This window comes from Ovis aries, chromosome 12, assembly GCF_016772045.2.
Source record: "Ovis aries strain OAR_USU_Benz2616 breed Rambouillet chromosome 12, ARS-UI_Ramb_v3.0, whole genome shotgun sequence".
Lineage (NCBI taxonomy): Eukaryota > Metazoa > Chordata > Mammalia > Artiodactyla > Bovidae > Ovis > Ovis aries.
The window spans coordinates 68,949,611-68,969,453 of NC_056065.1; positions in this window are offsets into that span (position 1 = coordinate 68,949,611).

A 19,843-nucleotide genomic window follows, 5' to 3' on the forward strand; every position below is an offset into this window, starting at 1 on the left:
TTTACCAGCAGAACCACTGCACGTTCACAGACTGCACAGGGATGCTCCCATACAAGGAACTGCCTTCAAGACCAGGAGAGGTTACTTTCTCACCTAAGTACACAGAGACAGATAAAGCTAAACAAAATGAGAAGACAGAGGAATTTGTTCCAAATGAAAGAATAAGAAGAAAACCTGAAAATACAACTAATGAAACAGATATAAATAATTTACCAGATAATGCTCAGAGCATTCATAATAGAATGCTAACTGAACTAGAGAGAACAGATGGACACGATATGAATCTTAACAAGGAATTAGAAAATATAAAAAAGAACCAAGTCAGAGTTGAAGAATGTAGTAACTGAGATAAAGAATACATTAGAAGGTGATTTTAGTAGACTAGGTGATGAAGAAGAGTGCATAAGTGATTTGGAAGATAGAATAACGGAAATCACCCAATCAGAACAGCAACAAGAAAAGGAACAATAAAAAGGAGAACAGTTTAATGACTTCTGGGACAACATCAAGCATATCAGCATTTGCATTATAGGGGTCCCAGGAGAGAGAAAGTGGTCAAAAATATATTTGGTAAAATTATGGCTGAAAAATTCCTGAAGCTGAAGAAGGAAACAAATATTCAGATATAGTAAACACAGAAAAATCCCAAACAAAATGAACCCAAAGAGAAAGAGACCTATACCAAGCACATCATAATTAAAACAGCAAAATTCAGAGATAAAGAATTCTAAAGGCAGCAAGAGAAAAATAAAGAGTCATATGAAAGGAACCCCCATAAGGCTATCAGCTGATTTTTCTGCAGAAATTTTGTAGGCAAGAAGGGAGTGGCATGATATATTTAAAGTGCTGAGTGGGAAAACCTACAACCTAGGATACTCTACCCAGCATATTTATCATTCAGAATTGAAGGAGAGATCAAGAACTTCTCAAGTGAGCAAAAGCTAAGAGTTCATCAGTACTAAATTTATCCTAAAAGAAATGCTAAAGAGTCTTCTCTAAGTGGAAAAGAAAAGACTACAAGAAGAAGCAAGAATTTATAGGAGGGACTTCCCTGGTGATCCAGGGTTAAGACTCTGCGCCTCCAATGCAAGGAGTGAGGATTCAGTCCCTGCAGGGAAATTAAATATTTAGTTTTGTTGTCTGCTCTGAGGGCAAGCACATGGGACCTTTGCTGTTACCATTGCAACCTTCGGTTACATTTACTCAAAGGGCATTGCTGGGGGAGAGGTGTTTGGGGTAAAATCAAGCAAAGCTATTTTGGGGTCCATTTGAGGTAGGCAGTGTGAACAGCCTCAAAGAGGAGTTGTCAGGGAGACTAAAAATTCACTAGAAAGCAGCAAATAGGAGCCAGAATGACCAGTGGAAATGGAAGATCTTCAGAAAACTCTGGAAAAATTGGAAGAGACGTGAGATTTCCCTTAAATGGAGAAAGGGTATTTGAGTCAAGCTTAAAGGACCACACAACCTCATTAAGCTGAGGGTTTGGGATAAGGAAGGTTGCTGAAATATTGTTTCATAAAGAAAATAGAAATACAATTTGGTAAAGCACTCAGAGGCAAGTAGAGGAATCAGAAAGAATAATTCAAAGCTATCATCAAAGTTTCCTTTGTAGGATTGAAAGACAATAGTAATGACATTGATAGTGATAGTGAGAGAAGGCTTTGGACCAAATTGAATTAGCAATGATGGCAGGATGTTTTAGAGGAGACATCCTGGAGGACTAGAAACTACAGGATCAAAGCTAAGTAAAATCTGGAAATGTAAAATAGGAGCATTAGGTTAGAGGTGATCATGGGAGCAAGGAAAAGGAAAGCTTCAGAAAGATTGATGTGTAATATTCAAAATTAAGAGGTGAGAGAAAGCCAAAGATAGCTGGGAGGAAGCAGGGAGCTAGGAGGAGAGCCAAGAACTTAATATAATGGGAGCCCATGAAGAAGCATCATTCAATAAGTGACTGACCGACAGAACCAAATGAAGCGAAGACACAAGAGAATGAAATAGATAGGGGAAGCCTACTGGATTTCTATTAACATGTGTATAAATATTTCACTTTTGTACACAGACTTCAGGATTCAAACATCATGATCATAATCAAATAATAATGTGCTTGTGACAAATGCCGGGGCTACAGAAATATTTATATTTTAGAGTTACTCCTTAAGACTTTACAATCTGAAGGGTCAGATTTGACCAGTCCAAACACACATACGCAGATCGAACAATTCTGACAGTGTTTGCACAGCACAAGATATATTCAAGTTCTGGCTTATAAATATTCTAAAAGAATATATGATCAAGATAAATTTGAATTTAACAAAAAAAATTGGGGTTGCTCCTTAGAGCTCAGCGTAACCAAATGCCCACTGGAGACAAGGCAAAAAGAACTCAATTGTAGTATCTAAGAGATATATTTTAGAGAGGAACTAGTCTTGATCTCTCTTTCCCCCAAATCTAGCACTTATAAACCTAGTAAATATTGGCAATTTGTATATCTGATGCTGATGCTTTGCATAAAATAACCATTCTTCTGATGATTGGACATTCTTATTGTTCAATATCCTTCACCCCGCCTTTTGTGGAGTTTCTCCCAGGCCACCTGCCTCTCAGGATTTCTAGGACTCCTCTGTCTTTTCCTCTTCTTTCTTCCTTGCTCTTCTACATCCCCCAGTTCCTGTGGATTTTTTTGTTTCTTGCTCACAGTATTCCAGCTGCTTCTCTGTTCCAAGTCTTCACCTTTTACCTGTGGGGCTTAGGAAAGTTGTGCAATCATTAACCAGATAGACTTTCATTTATTTGGAAATAAGGCAAGCAGTTAGTTGCATAGAGCTTATGGAAGCAAGAGACCCAAAATGGAGCACAAATTCCCCTCCATTTTCTACTGTTATAATTCTACTGAGGCTCTGTCTGTAGACGAACTCATTGAGACTGTGTAGTGGTGGACTTGACAACGGGCTTAGGAGGCCTCCAGTTCTTCGAAGTGCAGTTGACAGAGGCCTCTAGCTTCTGTGCTTTGAAATCAACCACCCCATTCACACCAGGGCTGTGCTTCCTATAAGCCTCTCTTGGCCAATGATTGAGTGTGTTAAGAATACTGAGGCAGATTGCACCCTGGGAGACACTGGACCCTTCCAATCGCTGGCCTTTGGTTTGAGGATTTCCTGAAGTCTTGCTGAAACTTCCTGAGATTGCAGGGAAGTCTATCATGCTTCTGGACAATTTCTCCTTCTTTTCTCCTTCCCCTGGGCTCAGGCTTGCCTGGCAGCTCCAGCTTTCCCTTGTTCCGTCACCATCTTCTTTTTCTTTCTTTCTTTTCTTGTTTTACATTTGTCTGGTGGCACAACTAAATGCTCTTAGTCACAGCGCTCGAGACCTTGAGCTGTGGTTTGTAGCATCTTAGTTGCAGCGTGTGGGCTCTTAGTTGTGGCATGTGGGATCTCGTTCCCTGACCAGCGATCAAACCCCCTGCCCTGGGAGGCCAGATTCCTAACCACTGGACCACCAGGGAGGTCCCTCCTTTTCTACCACAGAGTTTTCCCCTAATAAAATTCTTATGTATGTCTGCTTCCCAGAGCACTTAGCCTAACATACTCCCCTAGTAGAAGAACAAGGCTTACAGTCACGTGGGGCCTAAGCCTAGACATTCTCACTAGCGTTTGTTTCTGCCCACATAACCTACATCAAAACAGCTGAATGAAAGTGATCTTATTTGCAAAGGGGCTGGTGGTGGCTGCTAAAAAAGCAAATCAGGTGGAGAGTCAATAAAATTTTTATTGAGATGTGATCAGAAAGTCAAACGCTGGGAGACCTTTGCTGAAATTCTACACTTCACTACCCTCACTTGGCATTGTATTTCTCTCTTCTCACATTTCACATAAGAGAAAGGATTGAGTGAACAGACGTTGGTTGGGTAAGGTCTGATTCTCTGATCTCTAACAGATTTATTCAACATTGCCTGCATATTTGTGGGAAAAGATTGACTCGGTATTACTAGGAAATGGTCCTGACTCAGAGTCAGAAAGTTAGGAATATTTGGCTTCCTACAAATGATCTGTAAAACTGAGATAAAATTTTTTACTTATCAGATTGCAAATATTTAAAAGATTGATCTCATCCAGTGTTAGTAAGGGGCTAAGGAAATAGGCTACTTCTTTGTACTTGCTCCCTGGAGAAGGAAATGGCAACCCACTTCTGTATTCTTGCCTGGAGAATCCCAAAGACAGAGGATCCAGGGCGGCTATAGTCCACAGGGTTGCAAAGAGTCAGATATGACTGAGCAGCTAACACTACTACTTATACTTGGAGTACAAACAAGGTGAAAACCTTTTGTAAGGTTAATTTGTCAGGATCTATCAAAATTAAAGATGGACATAATCTATGGTCCAAGAATCCCATTTTGGAATCTTTTCTACAGAAATGTTTTTACACAGAAATGCAACTATATATGAGGATGTTCCTTGCAGTTTATTATATGATTATTATTATTACTGCAATTACAACACAGGAGGTGATCTAAATGGCCACCAAGATGAGGTTGGTTAAAGAAATTATAGTATATCCACTACATGGAATATTATGCGGCCATTAACAGGGTGCAACTAGTACAGAGGGTGCATTTATGTAAATTAGAAAAAAATACCCCTCTCCTCTGGTTAAATAAAGCAGATGCTGGGAAGCACACTTTGGTGAATAGATCACGGGCTAGATTTTAACTCCCATTTTCCCCCTCTGCCAAATGCTCCTTTGCAATGCTGAATCTGAACAACAGTTAACACTGAATGTTAAAAATAATGAAGCAATGTTTTACATGATAACATGAAAAATTCTCTATAATACTATAACCTCCTCCCCTACAAGAAAGGAAAAAAAAATATATATATATATATATAAGAAGTTGGCAAAAATATTGCTTATTTCTGCATAATGAATTTCCTCCAATCTTAGTGTCTTAAAGAAGAAAATATTTATTATCTTACAGTTTCTGTGGGTCAGGATTCCTCGTACAGCTTAACTGGGCCCTCTGGTTCAGGACCTCTAAAGGCTGCTGTCCAGGTGTTGGCCAGGGCTGCAGTCATTTTAAGGTTCAACTGAGAAAGGATCAGCTTCCAAGTTGATGTGGGTTGGTGGCACGATTGAGTTCCTTGTCTGCTGTTGCATGGAGGGCCTCAGATCCTCAACAGCTGTTGGCTGGAGACCACCCTTAGTTGCCAGATGAACCTCTCCTTAAGGCAACTTGAAACATGGCAGCCGACTTTCCTTAGAGTGGACAAGTGAGTCGAGCCACAGAGAGTGTGAGCAAGATGGACATCGCAGACTTTCCAGCTGAATTTCAGAAGCGCCATCCATCACTTTTGCAGAATTCTATACTTTAGAAACAAGTCACTAGCTTCCGCCCACACACAACTGGGAGGGGATCACGCAAGACCTTGAATAGCAGGAGTTTGGGTGCATTTGGAAACATTTTAGAATTTGTATACCACAGAATATGCATTGAACTGTAAATATGTAAATAGTTAACTCCAAGGCAGGAAATGGGAGACAATTCTGCTTTTTAAAATATTACTCCAAACAAGGGAAAGTTGTAAGAATATTCCAAGGACCTCCCATACGCAATCTGGGGTTTGCCCAGATTAATCAATTGTTTCCATTTTGCTCCCTTGCTTTATCACTCTTTCTCTCTATGTTCATCTATGTATGCACAGTGTCTTTTCTTTCTGAACCATTGAAAAGTTAAGTCAGAAATATAAAGTCCCTTTACCTCTTAATACTTCAGTGTTATTTTCTAAGGACTGAGATATTTCTTATATAACCATAGGAAAATGTTAAAATGAATCAGAAAATTAAACATTAAAACTATACTATTGCAGAATCCCTGTTCAGTCTATCAAATTTCTAGGACTTTCTTCATAGCTGTCTTTTAGTGATCGTGACCGTTTGGTCTCATTTATCCTAGAGTAGGTCCTCAGGCTTTCTGTGTCTTTCTTAACCTTGACATTTTTTTTGAAGAGTACAGATCAATTATTTTGTAGAAGATCCTTTAATTTGGATTTGTTTGCTCATAGTTAAATTTAAGTTACATATTTTCTACAAGAATACCACAAAAGTACTATTACCATTAAAAGCACTGTGCTTTTAATAAACATATTATTAAAATTTGCTCCATTTCATTTATTATTATTGAATGACTATTATTTCAATTTGTTGTAATGAAGATGTACTTTTGCATATAAAATGGAATATGGGAAAAAGAGAAACCCTCTTTCTCTATTTTCACCAATTGCACCATGATAAATGATAGAACATGCTTTGGGTGTTTACAATGGACACTGACCATGGGTTTATTTATTCTCACTATCCTTCTGGTCATAGCATTCTCTTGAACGCTCCAAATAAACAGCCAGGCAGGGGTGGCAGTCATCAGTGAAATGAATAAATACCTTGGAAATGAAGTCTTAACACGGGGAATGACCTACTAATCTTTAATGGCTATGACTGTGATGTGGATTTCAGCTGGGGATGCCAGCAAAAATTCGATTCAGGTTCATGCCAACATTACCTGGCCAATGATAACATTAGTTAGAGATTCAGCTAATCTTCAAAGGACAAGGAGAACTTTCTAATTTTAGCACCAGCATTTATTAGCACTTCAAATGAATGGGTGATTACTTTAAAACACCCCTGCTAGAAGAATGATAACCGGACTTAGAGCAGCATTTCTTCACAGCAAGTGGAAGAAAGGAAAGAATGGGGTTGAAGGAGGCGGTAATCCCATTAGAGACTGATTCTGAGAACACGTCTCCTTCGAAGATGTGTTGTTTCTCCGTGATCCTCAAATGTCTCAAATAAAGATATTACTGCCATTTATGCCCTGTTTATGAAGTCAGGCTATGGAACCTTGGCCTTCTGAACACAAATCTCTCAGGTAGATGTAACACGACAGATAAGTGGTGTGACTCTTAGTCTTTGTACATGAGCACATGGTCTTACAAGGAGGACAGATAAACAAAGTCACTTATGCCTCCACACGTGCCTTATGCTCAGTCTTGTCTCACTCTTCATGACCCCACGGACTGTAGCCCACCAGGCTCCTCTGCCCATGCGATTTTCCAGGCAAGAATACTGGAGTGGGTTGCCATTTCCTTCTCCAGGCGATCTTCCCCACCCAGGGATCGAACCATATCTCCTGTGTCTCCTGCACTGCAGGTGGATTCTTTACCCACTGAGCCATCAGGGAAGCCCCAGAAGGGATGCAACTGGGGAGCATTAAACCTCTAGATAGCTTTTTGACTTTACAGTTGGAAGGGGCAGCGGGGTCCTTTCTGGAATATTCCCATGCATTTATTTGAACTTGTGCCCCCTCTTGCACCATTTGCCACACTGATCCAGACCTCAGCCTTGATGCTGCAAACCTCTGCCCATTGGGAGAGCTGGATACTCAGCGTGGCCCGTCTAGCTCTGTCTCACAGTTGTTACTCTCTTTCTCTCTCAAGAACACAGCTCCTAATTTTTTACCTCCGTTGACATAACTTCCCAATATTCTCTTCCCCGACTGGCTTAGGGCTTGGTCTGGAGCCACTCGACTCACTTTCCACCCCCTTGATTCTCATCTTATTATCAGATTTTCTCCCCTTCTCCTGAATGGGAGGCTTGGGGGAAGGGATTGTTTTGGCTGGAATTTGACAAGGCACAGGTGGTTTTACCAGCTGCAAGTTCTTTAGTTCTTGTTGGCTGCCCACCAACTCTTGGTCTTTTCACAGTTCTTTCAGGGGTGGCGGCGGAGGAGGAGGGGCAGGAAGGGACAGTAGGTCCTTGATGTTGTTGTTCCCCATCAGCAGCTGTCTCAGGTTGGCATTGAGTCCAGAGCGGTCCTTCAGGAAGAGTTGTTTTGTTTCCCCCCCGCCCCAGAATTTTTTTTCCCCCTGGAGACTGGAGAGACCTAAAGGGCACAGCCATAAAAATGGCAGCTCACCCTGCATCTTGGTTGTGTCCCTGCAGAGGCCGAGGGCCACAAGCTCTCCCTTGCACATGTCCTGACTGCCATCGTGCCTGGCTTCCGGGCACAGATCACTGTCACTTTCAGCCTCAGAAATCCAGGCTTGGACTCAATTACTCACATCTCCTCTGCCTGGCTGGTTGGAGTCCAATGACACCAGCATCATCTCCCAAAATAGACGAAAATAACCCTCAGCTCCGTTGCTCACATGCCTCTTTTTGAGGAAAGAAAAAAGGAACTTAAAACTTAAAAGCATTTTCCCTTCCTCCTTTTCCTTTCCAAGCATCTTTTTGATAGCAACAATAAAACACTTGAATGTGCCGGTTGACCTCGGTGCCACCCCTGTTCACTGTTCTCTTCTCAGCCTTTTTTATTTTGAAAACATCCATTGACCCCTTTCCTTAGTAAGGTTTCAGGCCCCTGCTCACGTTTTCTCACTTTCCTTCCCGCGAGGCTCTGCTGAGAAAGCTTGGTTCTACACTGTCCTTGATGTGTGTGGGCACTTGCCTCCCCCATTAAGCTGAGCCCCCGTGAAAGGGGACACTAAAATGGCCCTTTATTGGTTAATTCCTCTCCCTCTTCTTTCCTCTGATCCTTCTGCTTCGTTTCTCCTGCCCTCCTCCTCCTCGATCGCCTCATCCATCAGATAAACACTGCAATCTTCATGTTGGCCTTTGCCAATTAGAACCTAGGACCACCTAGAAAACCCTCCAGGGATGCGGGGCTGAAGTCCAGTGTGGCTGCGGCAGTATCTCCAGGGTCTCTGGCATCTCACCCCCCTGCCCCTTCACAGCTGCACAAAGTGCTAATTCCTCTCCCAGCCCCTGACTAAAGCACCTGATCGTTTCCTGGGACTCTGATCCCCCCTCTCCGACATCACCTCTGTGGTCCCCACATGCTGTCTTCATCTGTTACCTGATGATTCTGTGTCCTTCCCAGTCCCGACTTGGAAAAGGAAGCTCTGGGAGACACATCCCGCTGTGTGTGTGCATGCAGTCGGGCTCTCCCAGCCTAGCTCACTGGTTCCTGCAGAGTAGAAGCCCATTAGCTGTTTAATAAAGCTTTGTTGATATTCCACCTTTTTCTGTTTGCTTTGCACACAGAGCATTACTTTGAAACCCAAATAGCCTGGAAGGAGGTGCGGAAATATATTAAGGTGCAAGTGTGTGGGGGTGTTTGTGGATGGTGGGGCAAGGTTAGCAAAGCTAAAATATCAGTAGTGGGGAAGGAGGCGTGAAGAGGAAAGATGGGGAGTTTTCCTGCTTCCCAGATTTTCCAGGGGAAGGACGCAGTGGTATTGTTACGTTGGTACAGAAGGATTCCCAGAGCCTCTGCGACACCCATCATCAGATAAGTATAAACACACATTCTAAAGCCCAGTATAAATGAGTTTTAGATTACCCGTTGCTTTGAATTTTCCATACCTCTTTTTTTTATCTTCTTCAGCCAGAACAACCAGGAATGGACATTATTTGATTTGGCCAGCACCAGCAATTTTTTTTTTTAAACCATAGCTCTGTTTTATATGTCATTTCAAAGTATCCATCATACTTAGGAGATGCTGCACACACCTGTCAATTGAACAGAGAAAATATGCTTCTTTCCTATTTGTCTCTCTTTGCTAGGACCAGGCAACACTAATCTTCCGCAATATTCTTTTCCCAATAAGAGCTCACATCCAATCTGAATGCTAAATAATGTTGTCACGAGGTTGCATGGGCACTGGTTAAGATCTATGCCCAAACTATAATGAATCTCTCTTCTACATAACTGTGATTGTGGCCAAAATTGGTGAGCAACCCATCCTCAAGGGAGCAGTGGGAGGAGACCAGAATATTGTGTTGGATTCTGTCCTGGACACATCTTCGGCTAGACTCCTGGAGCAGTTTAAATCAAGGGCTGGGCTGAGCAGGCCTGAATGGCTTGCAAATGACAGATTTATGGAGGGAGGCCTAATTAGATCACGGTAATTTGTAGTACGACAGTATCTTTTGCTCAAGATCTCAAAGCAAATGTCTGCCTTGATAGGCGGGCAAAACAAAGACCCACAAATGTCAAGGGAAAGTCTCAATTTCACAAAATAAATCCTTGGACAGCCCGGGATAAGAGTCACACCTCGCATTTGGAAAACATTTACAGTTTTACTCTGCATTCACATAATTTTGCCTCCTTTGAGTGGCCCAAGTTCCTGCTGTGAAAGTTAGAGTGGTGGTCGGTGTTTCTCTCATTTTAGAAAAGGGGAAGATGGAGACACTGACTGGCTGAGTGACCTGCCCAAGATCCGCGCCAGTAGTGGGGCTGATTTTTGGATACCCTGTGTGGAGAAATGAAGTGAAGTGACTTTTAGCAGGAAAAGAAGAAGAAGGTCTTGAGATAATGAGCTTCTGTTTCTAACGACTTAGCAGAAAGGAGCATAGCTGAGGAATACAAGTCCCAGTGAAGATTCATCTAGGTCAAAGGCTTAGAATGGATTGCAAACCTGTTTGGGGAGTAGTTGTCCCCTGGTATCCTTGAAAGATTAGTTCCAGGATCCCTGAGGATACCAAATCTGTGGATGCTCAAAGTCTCTTATGTCAAATGCTGTAGGGCTAGCCCACAGTCTATGCACATGCTTTAAATCATATTTCAGTTCAGTTCAGTTCAGTCGCTCAGTCGTGTCTGACTCTTTGCGACCCCATGAACCGCAGCACGCCAGGCCTCCCTGTCCATCACCAACTCCCGGAGTCCACCCAAACCCATGTCCATCGAGTCAGTGATGCCATCCAACCATCCCATCCTCTGTCGCCCCCTTCTCCTTCTGCCCTCAATCTTTCCCAGCATCAGGGTCTTTTCAAATAAGTCAGCTCTTCGCATCAGGTGGCCAAAGTATTGGAGTTTCAGCTTCAAAATCAGTCCTTCCAGTGAACACACAGGACTGATCTCCTTTAGGAATACCTACTATGATGTAAATACTGTGTAAATCATTGTAGACACAATGTATATAATATATAAATAGTTGCCAGCATGAGAAGTTAGGTTTTGCTTTTTGGAAATTTCTGATTTTTTTTTTCCAAATAATTTTAACCTTCCAGCTGGTGGAATCTGAAGGTGCGGAATCAACAGATGTGGAGTGCCAACTGTATGCAGAAGACTTGAATGTGTCCAACACGGTGTTGCCTTGTCCCCAAGTGTTATTTTGTGTATACAGCCCTGAGGGGACTGTGTGTGGGGGTGGGGGTGGATGTCATTCATTTTATAGCTGCCGACAGAGGGAGGCAGGATCTATAGTGGATGGAATTCCTGAGTGTTCTCCCCCTGACCTCTGCTCCATAGGATCACAGAGAGTGACCTGACTTGCCTGATGAGCTTTGTCCATTCCAGCTGGCCATTCATTCATCTGAATTCACTGGGAATCCATTTCCTCTTGGTCCCTTCCATCTAGGTTAAAGTGATGATGGATTTTGCCTTCAAGGAGTTTATCTTCCAGTAAGAGGGTTAAAACATGTGCCTCTATAATAAGGAGCAAGGGAGAAGGTGATACCTGAAACCGAAAAGGCTTGTCTTGGTCCCTAGTTTCTATGCTGGCTTGTAATGGGCATCACCTAGGTCTTTTGTAAGGGACAGACTGAGTCTTATCCTTTTGGGTTTCCCCAGTAGGACTGCACATGGCCAATGCTCATAAAAATGTACTGACATCTGGATGATGGGTTCCTCTTCCCATGTGGTTCTTTACGATCTTTTACTGAGAATGGTAACTGGCCTACGTCAGTAGTTTTGAGTGTTCATTTTCCTTTCTCATTTCTCTGTCTCTCCATCCTGCCCTCTTTCTGTCTCTCTCTTTGCCTCTCTCACTCACTCACTCTAAATATAAATATTTTGCCATTTGGAGATGGAGCCAATACCCAACATGACTAAAAGCAAATGGCATAATTTGAAGCAACATGGATGGACATAGAGGTGATCATATTAAATGAAGTCAGACAAACATCGTATGATACATGGAATCTTTAAAAAATGATATAAATGAACTTATTTACAAACAGAAATAAACTCAGACATAGAAAACAAAAATGATTATCAGAGGGGCGAGTGGGGTGGGTGATGGAGATAAATTAGGGGTTTGGGATTAACATATACACACACTGCTGCTGCTGCTGCTGCTAAGTCACTTCAGTCATGTCCGACTCTGTGCAACCCCATAGACGGCAGCCCACCAGGCTCCTCCGTCCCTGGGATTCTCCAGGCAAGGACGTTGGAGTGGGTTGCCATATCCTTCTCCAATGCATGAAAGTGAAAAGTGAAAGTGAAGTCGCTCAGTTGTGTCCGACTCTTCGCGACCCCATGGACTGCAGCCTACCAGGCTCCTCCATCCATGGGATTTTCCAGGCAAGAGTACTGGAGTGGGGTGCCATTGCCTTCTACATACACACACTACTATATATAAAATAGATAACCACCAAGGACCTACTATATAGCACAGGGAACTATATGCAATGTCTTGTGATAACATATAATGGAAAAGAATCTGAAAAAGAATATATAGACAGAATCGCTTTCCTGTATACCTGAAACAACCACAATCTTGTAAATTAACTATAATTCAATAAAAAGTGGTTATGCTTTTTTTAAATAAAAGCAAGTGGCAGAATTTTATTTTCTTATATTTGTGTCCCCAGAATATTAGGGCAAATTTTAAATATAGTTTTATACATTTTTAGCAAATCCAAATATCTTCATTCCTAGTGGATAAATGAGAAGAAAAGAGTGAGCTTCTTATTCTCACCAAGGTCACACCACATGGTCCTCAGCCCGGGCTTACCCTGCTGCCTCCTTGGAATTAAACCTGAGTAGGCAGAGAGAGGGTGGAAGGGGACCTGAAGTATCTTGAGACGGTCTCTCCTGACTGTTTCAGCACATGGATTACGACAAAAATCACAAACTGCGGACTTGGCAGATTGTCCCAGAGCAGGAGGGGAATGTGATAGCCTTTTCCAAAGTCAGAGGAGGGATGGGTATTGAATACATCACAACAAATATGTGATATGTCCTGCGAATGATATGAAAAATTAAATACAAAGAAAAGTGAAGATGGAGCTTCTCAAATGACAGAGCTGTGGAGAGGGTGATGGGGGGGTTGTGACGGAATGGGGGATGAGGCAGCAGGGGAAATGGGGGGCAGAGTGCTAAATTTGTGAAAAGAAAAACACTGATGCTATGCATAGTCTGAAAGATGACATGTTTCCCTGGTCCAGATGGCAGTTTTTTTAGAGTTTTACTTGCATTTTCTGACTGAACAGACTTTGCTCGGATCCTGTTATTAATGTTAGAACCCGGGGCTGGGGCTCCTGTTTTCTCGCCAAAGCACACTGACCCTGCTGTTCCGATGCAAGGGGGTTCAGAGGCTCAGAAAGCAGCAGCAGCTTGTGCTTCTGGGAAGTGGAAGGCTGGCTCCCAGGCAGCCTGTCCCGCCACTCCATAAAATGGAAGAACCTTGCCTCCCTGTGTGAATTCTCTTTGTGGTTAGGAAGACAAATACCTCCACTGAGTTGTCTACGAACAGGTGCTGCAGATGGCTGGACCCTGGTTCTTACAGGCTATGGTTGGAAGCGAGGGAAGCTATTTTACTCTTGTTCAGCCCTGCTACGTTGTTAGCTAAGGGTGGGCTCTCAGGAGACAATGAGTTACGTGAAATATAAGTAACGCCGAGGGCAGGAGGAGGGGTTTGCTGCAGACTGCCACGTTAGGTCTCGCTGTGAATCGATGGTGTATTACCTAAAGTTGCTTCTGTGATACAGTCATTGGGCAGCTTCAAAATGGGTCAGGATTCCATTTGCTGGAAGAGAATGGTTGGATACTTTTTCTTAGGGAATCCCAGGCAAGGGGGAATTCCTCAGAATCCTTCCTCATCTTGGAATTTGAATCCAAGGGCTATCTTTCTCAGACCAAAGGACTTCTCTGCGTTGTGCTATGCTTAGTTGCTCAGCCGTGTCTGACTCTTTGAGACTCCGTGGAGCCTGCCAGGCTGCATAGGGATTCTCTGTCCATGGGGATTCTCCAGGCAAGAAGACTGGAGTGGGTTGGCATGCCCTCCTCCAGGGGATCTTCCCGACCCAGGGATTCAACCCAGGTCTCCCGCATTGCAGGCGGGTTCTTTGCTGTCTGAGCCACCAGGGAAGCCCAGAGAGGCAAAAGAAAGAAGGGGACAAATATTACTTTCCAGATTGTTTTGCTCTTCTTAAGATTTCTAGATAATGATGGATGACCAATGCCTTTGTTCAGAGTTATCAGCCTGTTAAAAAATCAGAGGCAAAGCTCCCTTTTGGTTTTAGTTGTCACTGATGTCTATTTATAGTCGTGGCCAAATGTGACCTCATCCTCTAGGTTCTGCAAGCTCAGCAAAGTGAGGCCAGGTTAGCCTGACCACGGGTCTCTGAGGAGCACCCCAGATGCTGTGGTGTGTCTTGTCAGCAGGGCCAAGGTTTTTCTCTTTCTGCTACGCCTCAAATGCCTCACTGCTCAGCACGTCAGAGAACAAGGTGATGGGAGGAGCCATCTTTGAAATCAGAAAGCAAATGGAAGCTCCTGAGTATGTACAAGAGTTCCTGGATTTTCTTTCTTTTCCTTCCCTTCTTCACTCTCTCCCTTTCTTTCTTCCTTCCATCTTCTGCTTTCCTTTTCCTTTCTTCTTTTCTGTTTTGGAAGAACAGAACAGAGGAAAGAGAAGATGGTGAAGCAATGAAAATCTGGGTATGTCCCTGATGGAAGGGTCTTTGTGACACTGAAGTTTTCCTGGGATTCAAGCAGGACCCTGATTGTTTGTCTTCAGCAGACGGCACATCGGTGATAATGGTGGCTCTTGACTTGCGGGGAACTCTGGTGGTAGTGAGCCTGATCTCATCTCACAGTCCATTTTGGGGGGCCCCTAGTTCTTCCAGCCAATAATCACTATGTCCTGCTCCCTCAGAAGTCAGTTTCTATTCATTTCCTGGAGTTTTTCATCCTTAGTTTGAGAAAAACCGACTTGGCCATTAAGCCAGAGTTTTTATCTTTGAAGACCAACTCCATTTCTATGGCATGGTCTACATCATTGAAGTCATGAACATTTTTCCTTCTCTGAATCCGTGAGTCTTCACTAAGCTACTGATGGTTCCAGTGGACCCTCCTTTCCTGTTGCAGTCAATACATACTTTTTATGAATCGTGTGTCTTCCAGTCTACAAGGTCATAGAAATTGTAGAATTCGGTTGAGAAATCCAAGTCAGTTGTTAAAGAAACAGTAGTTCATTCAAGAGTTACGTGTTGATGTGTACAGAGGGGTTTCATAATGAGACCTTGTACACAATGGTTTGCTTAGATATGGTCCCTATCCCCCAGTGAATCAACACAGACTAAAATGTAGGATGCTCGGAGAATCCCATGAAACTTGGGGAAAAACAGCACAGCAATGGGAAGAGCTTTGCAGTGGCTGAGAGGAAGCTAATGATCTTAGCCCCGGACAGACCATACACGTGCTGCCCTCACCTTCTAGCGGCAAAAACCATATTTATACCACATTTGTGCCATCGCAAAGATGTATTCTGTAATGGAAGCAACCTTGATTTCAACAGAAGTGTTTAAACTTTAGTTTTTCTAAGACGAGGATAGCCCCAAATAAATCCGAACAAAATCAAGGACTAAAAAACATGGAGTAAGAAAACAGCAGTACAAATATTCCTTTTCCACTAAGGTCCTCATCAGCTAAAATCCCAAGCAGCTTCTTTGATTTCATTTTTGGTAATTGCAACAGAAAATTGCATCTGGACTGACAATGTGTATGCCGCGCTTCAGCCCAATGTGCTTACAAATTGCCAAGTTATAGCAAAGCCCCAGCAGAAAGGATGGAGAGTTCTCGCAGTAATACTGGCAGCCCATTAAGAGCAGTGCCATTTACTGACACTACATCCTAGGAAAAAGAAATGAACTGGAAACTGTACATCAGGGTGATCAGCAATGTCAACTGGGTTCTGATTTTTCTTCTCACCCCCCTCCAAATAATTTGGCTTTCAAAATTGCATCTGCTGCTCTCTCTTTAGCACATACAAAATATATGCAGCATCTCATTGGAATTCTCCTTCTTTCCCCTTCTCCCTGCCTCCTGGAAATGTGTTCCTTTGGAGATGAATCTGGATATTTAACTGAAGCAGTGGAGATAATATTACAGACAAATTGCAATCACCTGTGGGGTAGGGAGGGAAGACTCTACTCTTGTGGGCTGGAGTAGAATATTTTAGGAAATATTGAATTCCATGCTGGTTTCCATGTCCCAGTCAGAACTCTCTCAGTTCCCTCAGCCCGTCAGTAAATACGTATTTTTAAAAAAAACAAAAACTGATTTCAATATTTACCTGAGTGAGACGTGAATATCCCTTAACTCAATAGAACTGACTTTTGCATATTTCAGTGGGTGGGATTAATATATCTCTATAATTATAAAAGTCTTAGAATTAATTGGAGCTAACAGTATGTGTCAGAATGCTCACCATGTCCATTAAGCATCACCTGTGTAAAGAATTAACATTACAGAATGCTCGGGTCAGAGCACGTTCCTCACTCCTAAAAGGGTGGGAAGATGTTCTGGAACACAGAACTTTCAGGGCTTAATCTTGAGCTTTTGCTAACTTCACTTGAAGAATTAGAAGTCTGATCCTCTTCCTGGCAAATATCCAACAGCAGGATAGACACATTCAAAACACTAAACAGCAATAGCAGTTTTTTGTGTGTATGTGTTGTTTGCTGGTTGGTTGTGTATATGTGGCCATGTCTATATATCTGAGCCAGCTTGAAGAAAAATGCACTGCTTAATCTCAGACAATCACTTGAAACAATTATCAACTAGTTCCTCTGGTGGTTTCTAAAATAGAAGTTGTTTGATGAAGATACACTTCTGTTTCATGCTGTTCCCTATAAGGGGAACAAGGACTGTTTCTCCCTCTATTTCTTGTAATACCTGGCTGATAATGGTTTTTTACTGAAGACAATTTCACTTATTTACACACTGAAAATAATTATACTTAATAATAATAGTTGTCTTCCCTTAATATAGTATTGTTTGTTCTTTTAAAATATTCATGACTACTAGAGTATTAAGTGATCACATAGCAAAAATTCCCACTAAAACAAGAAAACAATAAACACAGCCTACCAAATGGTAAAGAATTCCCCTGCAATATGAGAGACCTGGGTTCGATCCCTGGATTGGGAAGATCCCCTGGAGGAGGGCATGGCAACCCACTCCAGTATTCTTGCCTGGAGAATCCCCATGGACAGAGGAGCTTGGTGAGCTACAGCCCATAGGGTCACAAAGAGTTGGACACAACTGAGCAACTAAACAGAGCCCAGTGCTTTTAATGTATTCACCACTGTGTAAGAAGGCAATGTCCAATTATCCAAACAGTGATCCATCAGCCCGATTGTGCTAAAGTGGGTTTCTATCAATCCCGAGGTCATCTTTGCTCTGCCTCTCCTGACCCTGAGTGGGAAAGGAAGAGTCTCCGGGGCACACCTAATAGCTCCTTGCGGTCAGGCAGCCATGGGAAGGGCAAGTGTACTGAAGCAGCAGAATCAATCCCCGGACTCATTAACCCAGCAGCCTCCCACCCCTCCCACGAGCTCCCCAGCCTCACAGCTTGCCACTACCCTTCCATCTCCCTGATTCAGACTCACCCAAGCCACCTTCAAGGGTCTGTGCACCTGCTCACTACACCACACTTCCCTCCTGGCCCCTTGCAAATGGGCGGCTGGAACTTAAAAGAAGCTTTCCCAGAGAAAACTGTCACTTGCCCCCTTACATACACACAGGCACACACACACGCACACGCATACACAGACACACGCATGTGCTGATAAGATTCCATGAGGGTCAGTGTTGCGGACAGACTCCCCTCTGCTCGTGGCTCCAGCCCCCCTTCCCCTCTGCCCTGACTCCCCATGCCTTCCTCTGTCCAAGGATGCCCTGCTGCCTGGCACTCTGAGGCCCGATCGGCCGCTGCCTTCCCTCTCTCCTGCTTGAAAGCCGTTTCCTGCTATCACGGCTCTGTTTGCCAGCCCTGCACTGTACTTCATTAGGCAGCTCTTTTTAATGGCTTCAACAAAAGCCATCATTTTAGCCCAACTGCCTTGACTAAATTAAAATTTCCAATCTCTGTTTTAGTGTTCTGCAACTGATGTATACATAAGCAAAACTGGTCAACATCTGCCAGGGGGTTGGCCAAAAGTTCTGTAAAGATGTACTTCACATTTCTGAAGCATGTGCAAAGTAACAGCGTCCTTATCCTCCCGAGAGCTCTCATGGTTTTACTTCACCATTTGTTCAAACACACTTTAGCCGCGTAGAAGCCATGCAGTTGATTCTCCCCTTGGTTGCCATTTCATCTGTAGTGTCATTTTGAGTAATTGGGGTATGGTAGCTGATCAACTTACAGGTTTCTCATTGGCAGAAAGGGACCATGTTGGCACCAAGAAAGAATACGATGGGTCCTCTTGGTGCAGAAGCAAGTGTCCCCCTCTTGCACTTGGCTACCCAAGACCATTAGGAAATAAGCTTAATAAAGCCTCCAAGTGTATATGTCGTCACTCTGCCCAGGCAGAGGGAAGCACCTATGGATGAAACACCACACACCAACATGGAAAGATGGTCAATGCACATATTTAGTCAGTGATCTGTGAAAGTTTTTGAATTAGTTTTTAAAGCTTTGTTAAGACCAGAACGCACAGATGTTGAAAACAAGTTCAGATGTAGCGACAGATGGTATTTGATTATGAAGCAGACTGTTCATATAATACAAAGATGCTACTTCTGCCATACACAAGTAACTGCAGAGAGTGCAGTAGAAATTTTGGAAGGCAGGCGCTTCGAGAGGGTCTTTGTGCAGCAATAACTTTCCCATTTTCCAGCAGTGCTAGAATTGTGATAATTTCCCTCTTTTCTTTTCAATCAGGGCCTCTCTTGGCCCTTCCATGCCCCGCCTCCCTCTCCAGCCTCTTTTACTCCAGCCTTCAAAAGTCCTCTCTCCTTTCGGTGAATTGTCTCACCTCGCCATCACGCCTTTCACAACCTCGGTGTCGTTCAGAGAATGCACGGCCTCATCCAAGGCAGGCTCGTGCCCAAAGTTAGGGGAAACTAGGAAGCGGCTGCCAACGTTCCCATCATCTAAGGAAAAAGATTTCATCGCTCATGCTTCGCAATGAGAACTTGACCTTTAAACAGAAGCCAGGTTACAGCTTCTAACGTGCTGCTGCACGCGTGCTGAGGTTGCTGCTAGCTCAGCTTGAGACTCAGCTGTCTCTTCTGTACAATGGGGATAACATTGGTCCCTCTGATCTCTTGGGGGAGCCAAGGAGGTCACAGAGGATGCTGGATTGGGAACTTGTCTTGGAAACTAGAAAGTGCTGCTGACAGGCATGTAACTGTCATTGTCAAAGCCTGAGAATGGGAAAGTATGGTATCTGAGGTTGGAAGGAGGAATCACCCTGTGCCTTGGGGATTCTCAATCAGAAATCCACTCTCCTTCCATGTAGGTTCTAGAAAAATGCTACAATATACAAAATTGAGCTTATTAAATGATGTGAGGCCAGCAGACACCCCGGCTGGAGAGGTGTGCCCTCCAAATGGTTATTTCACTTTTTTAAACCAGGGACTGTGGAGGACCAGTGACGTTGAGCTTGGGGTGCCATCAGATCTGGTCCATGAGAGAACCTTCTCGGCAGAAGTCCTGAGTGCAGGGCCAGGGAACAGACACGCTTGGTAAAGAAGAATGTGGATTCAACAGCCTCCATTCCAGACTCCTTTAGAATCCAAGCTTTTAAGGCTAAGTAAGTTACCAGGCCCAGTTTCTAA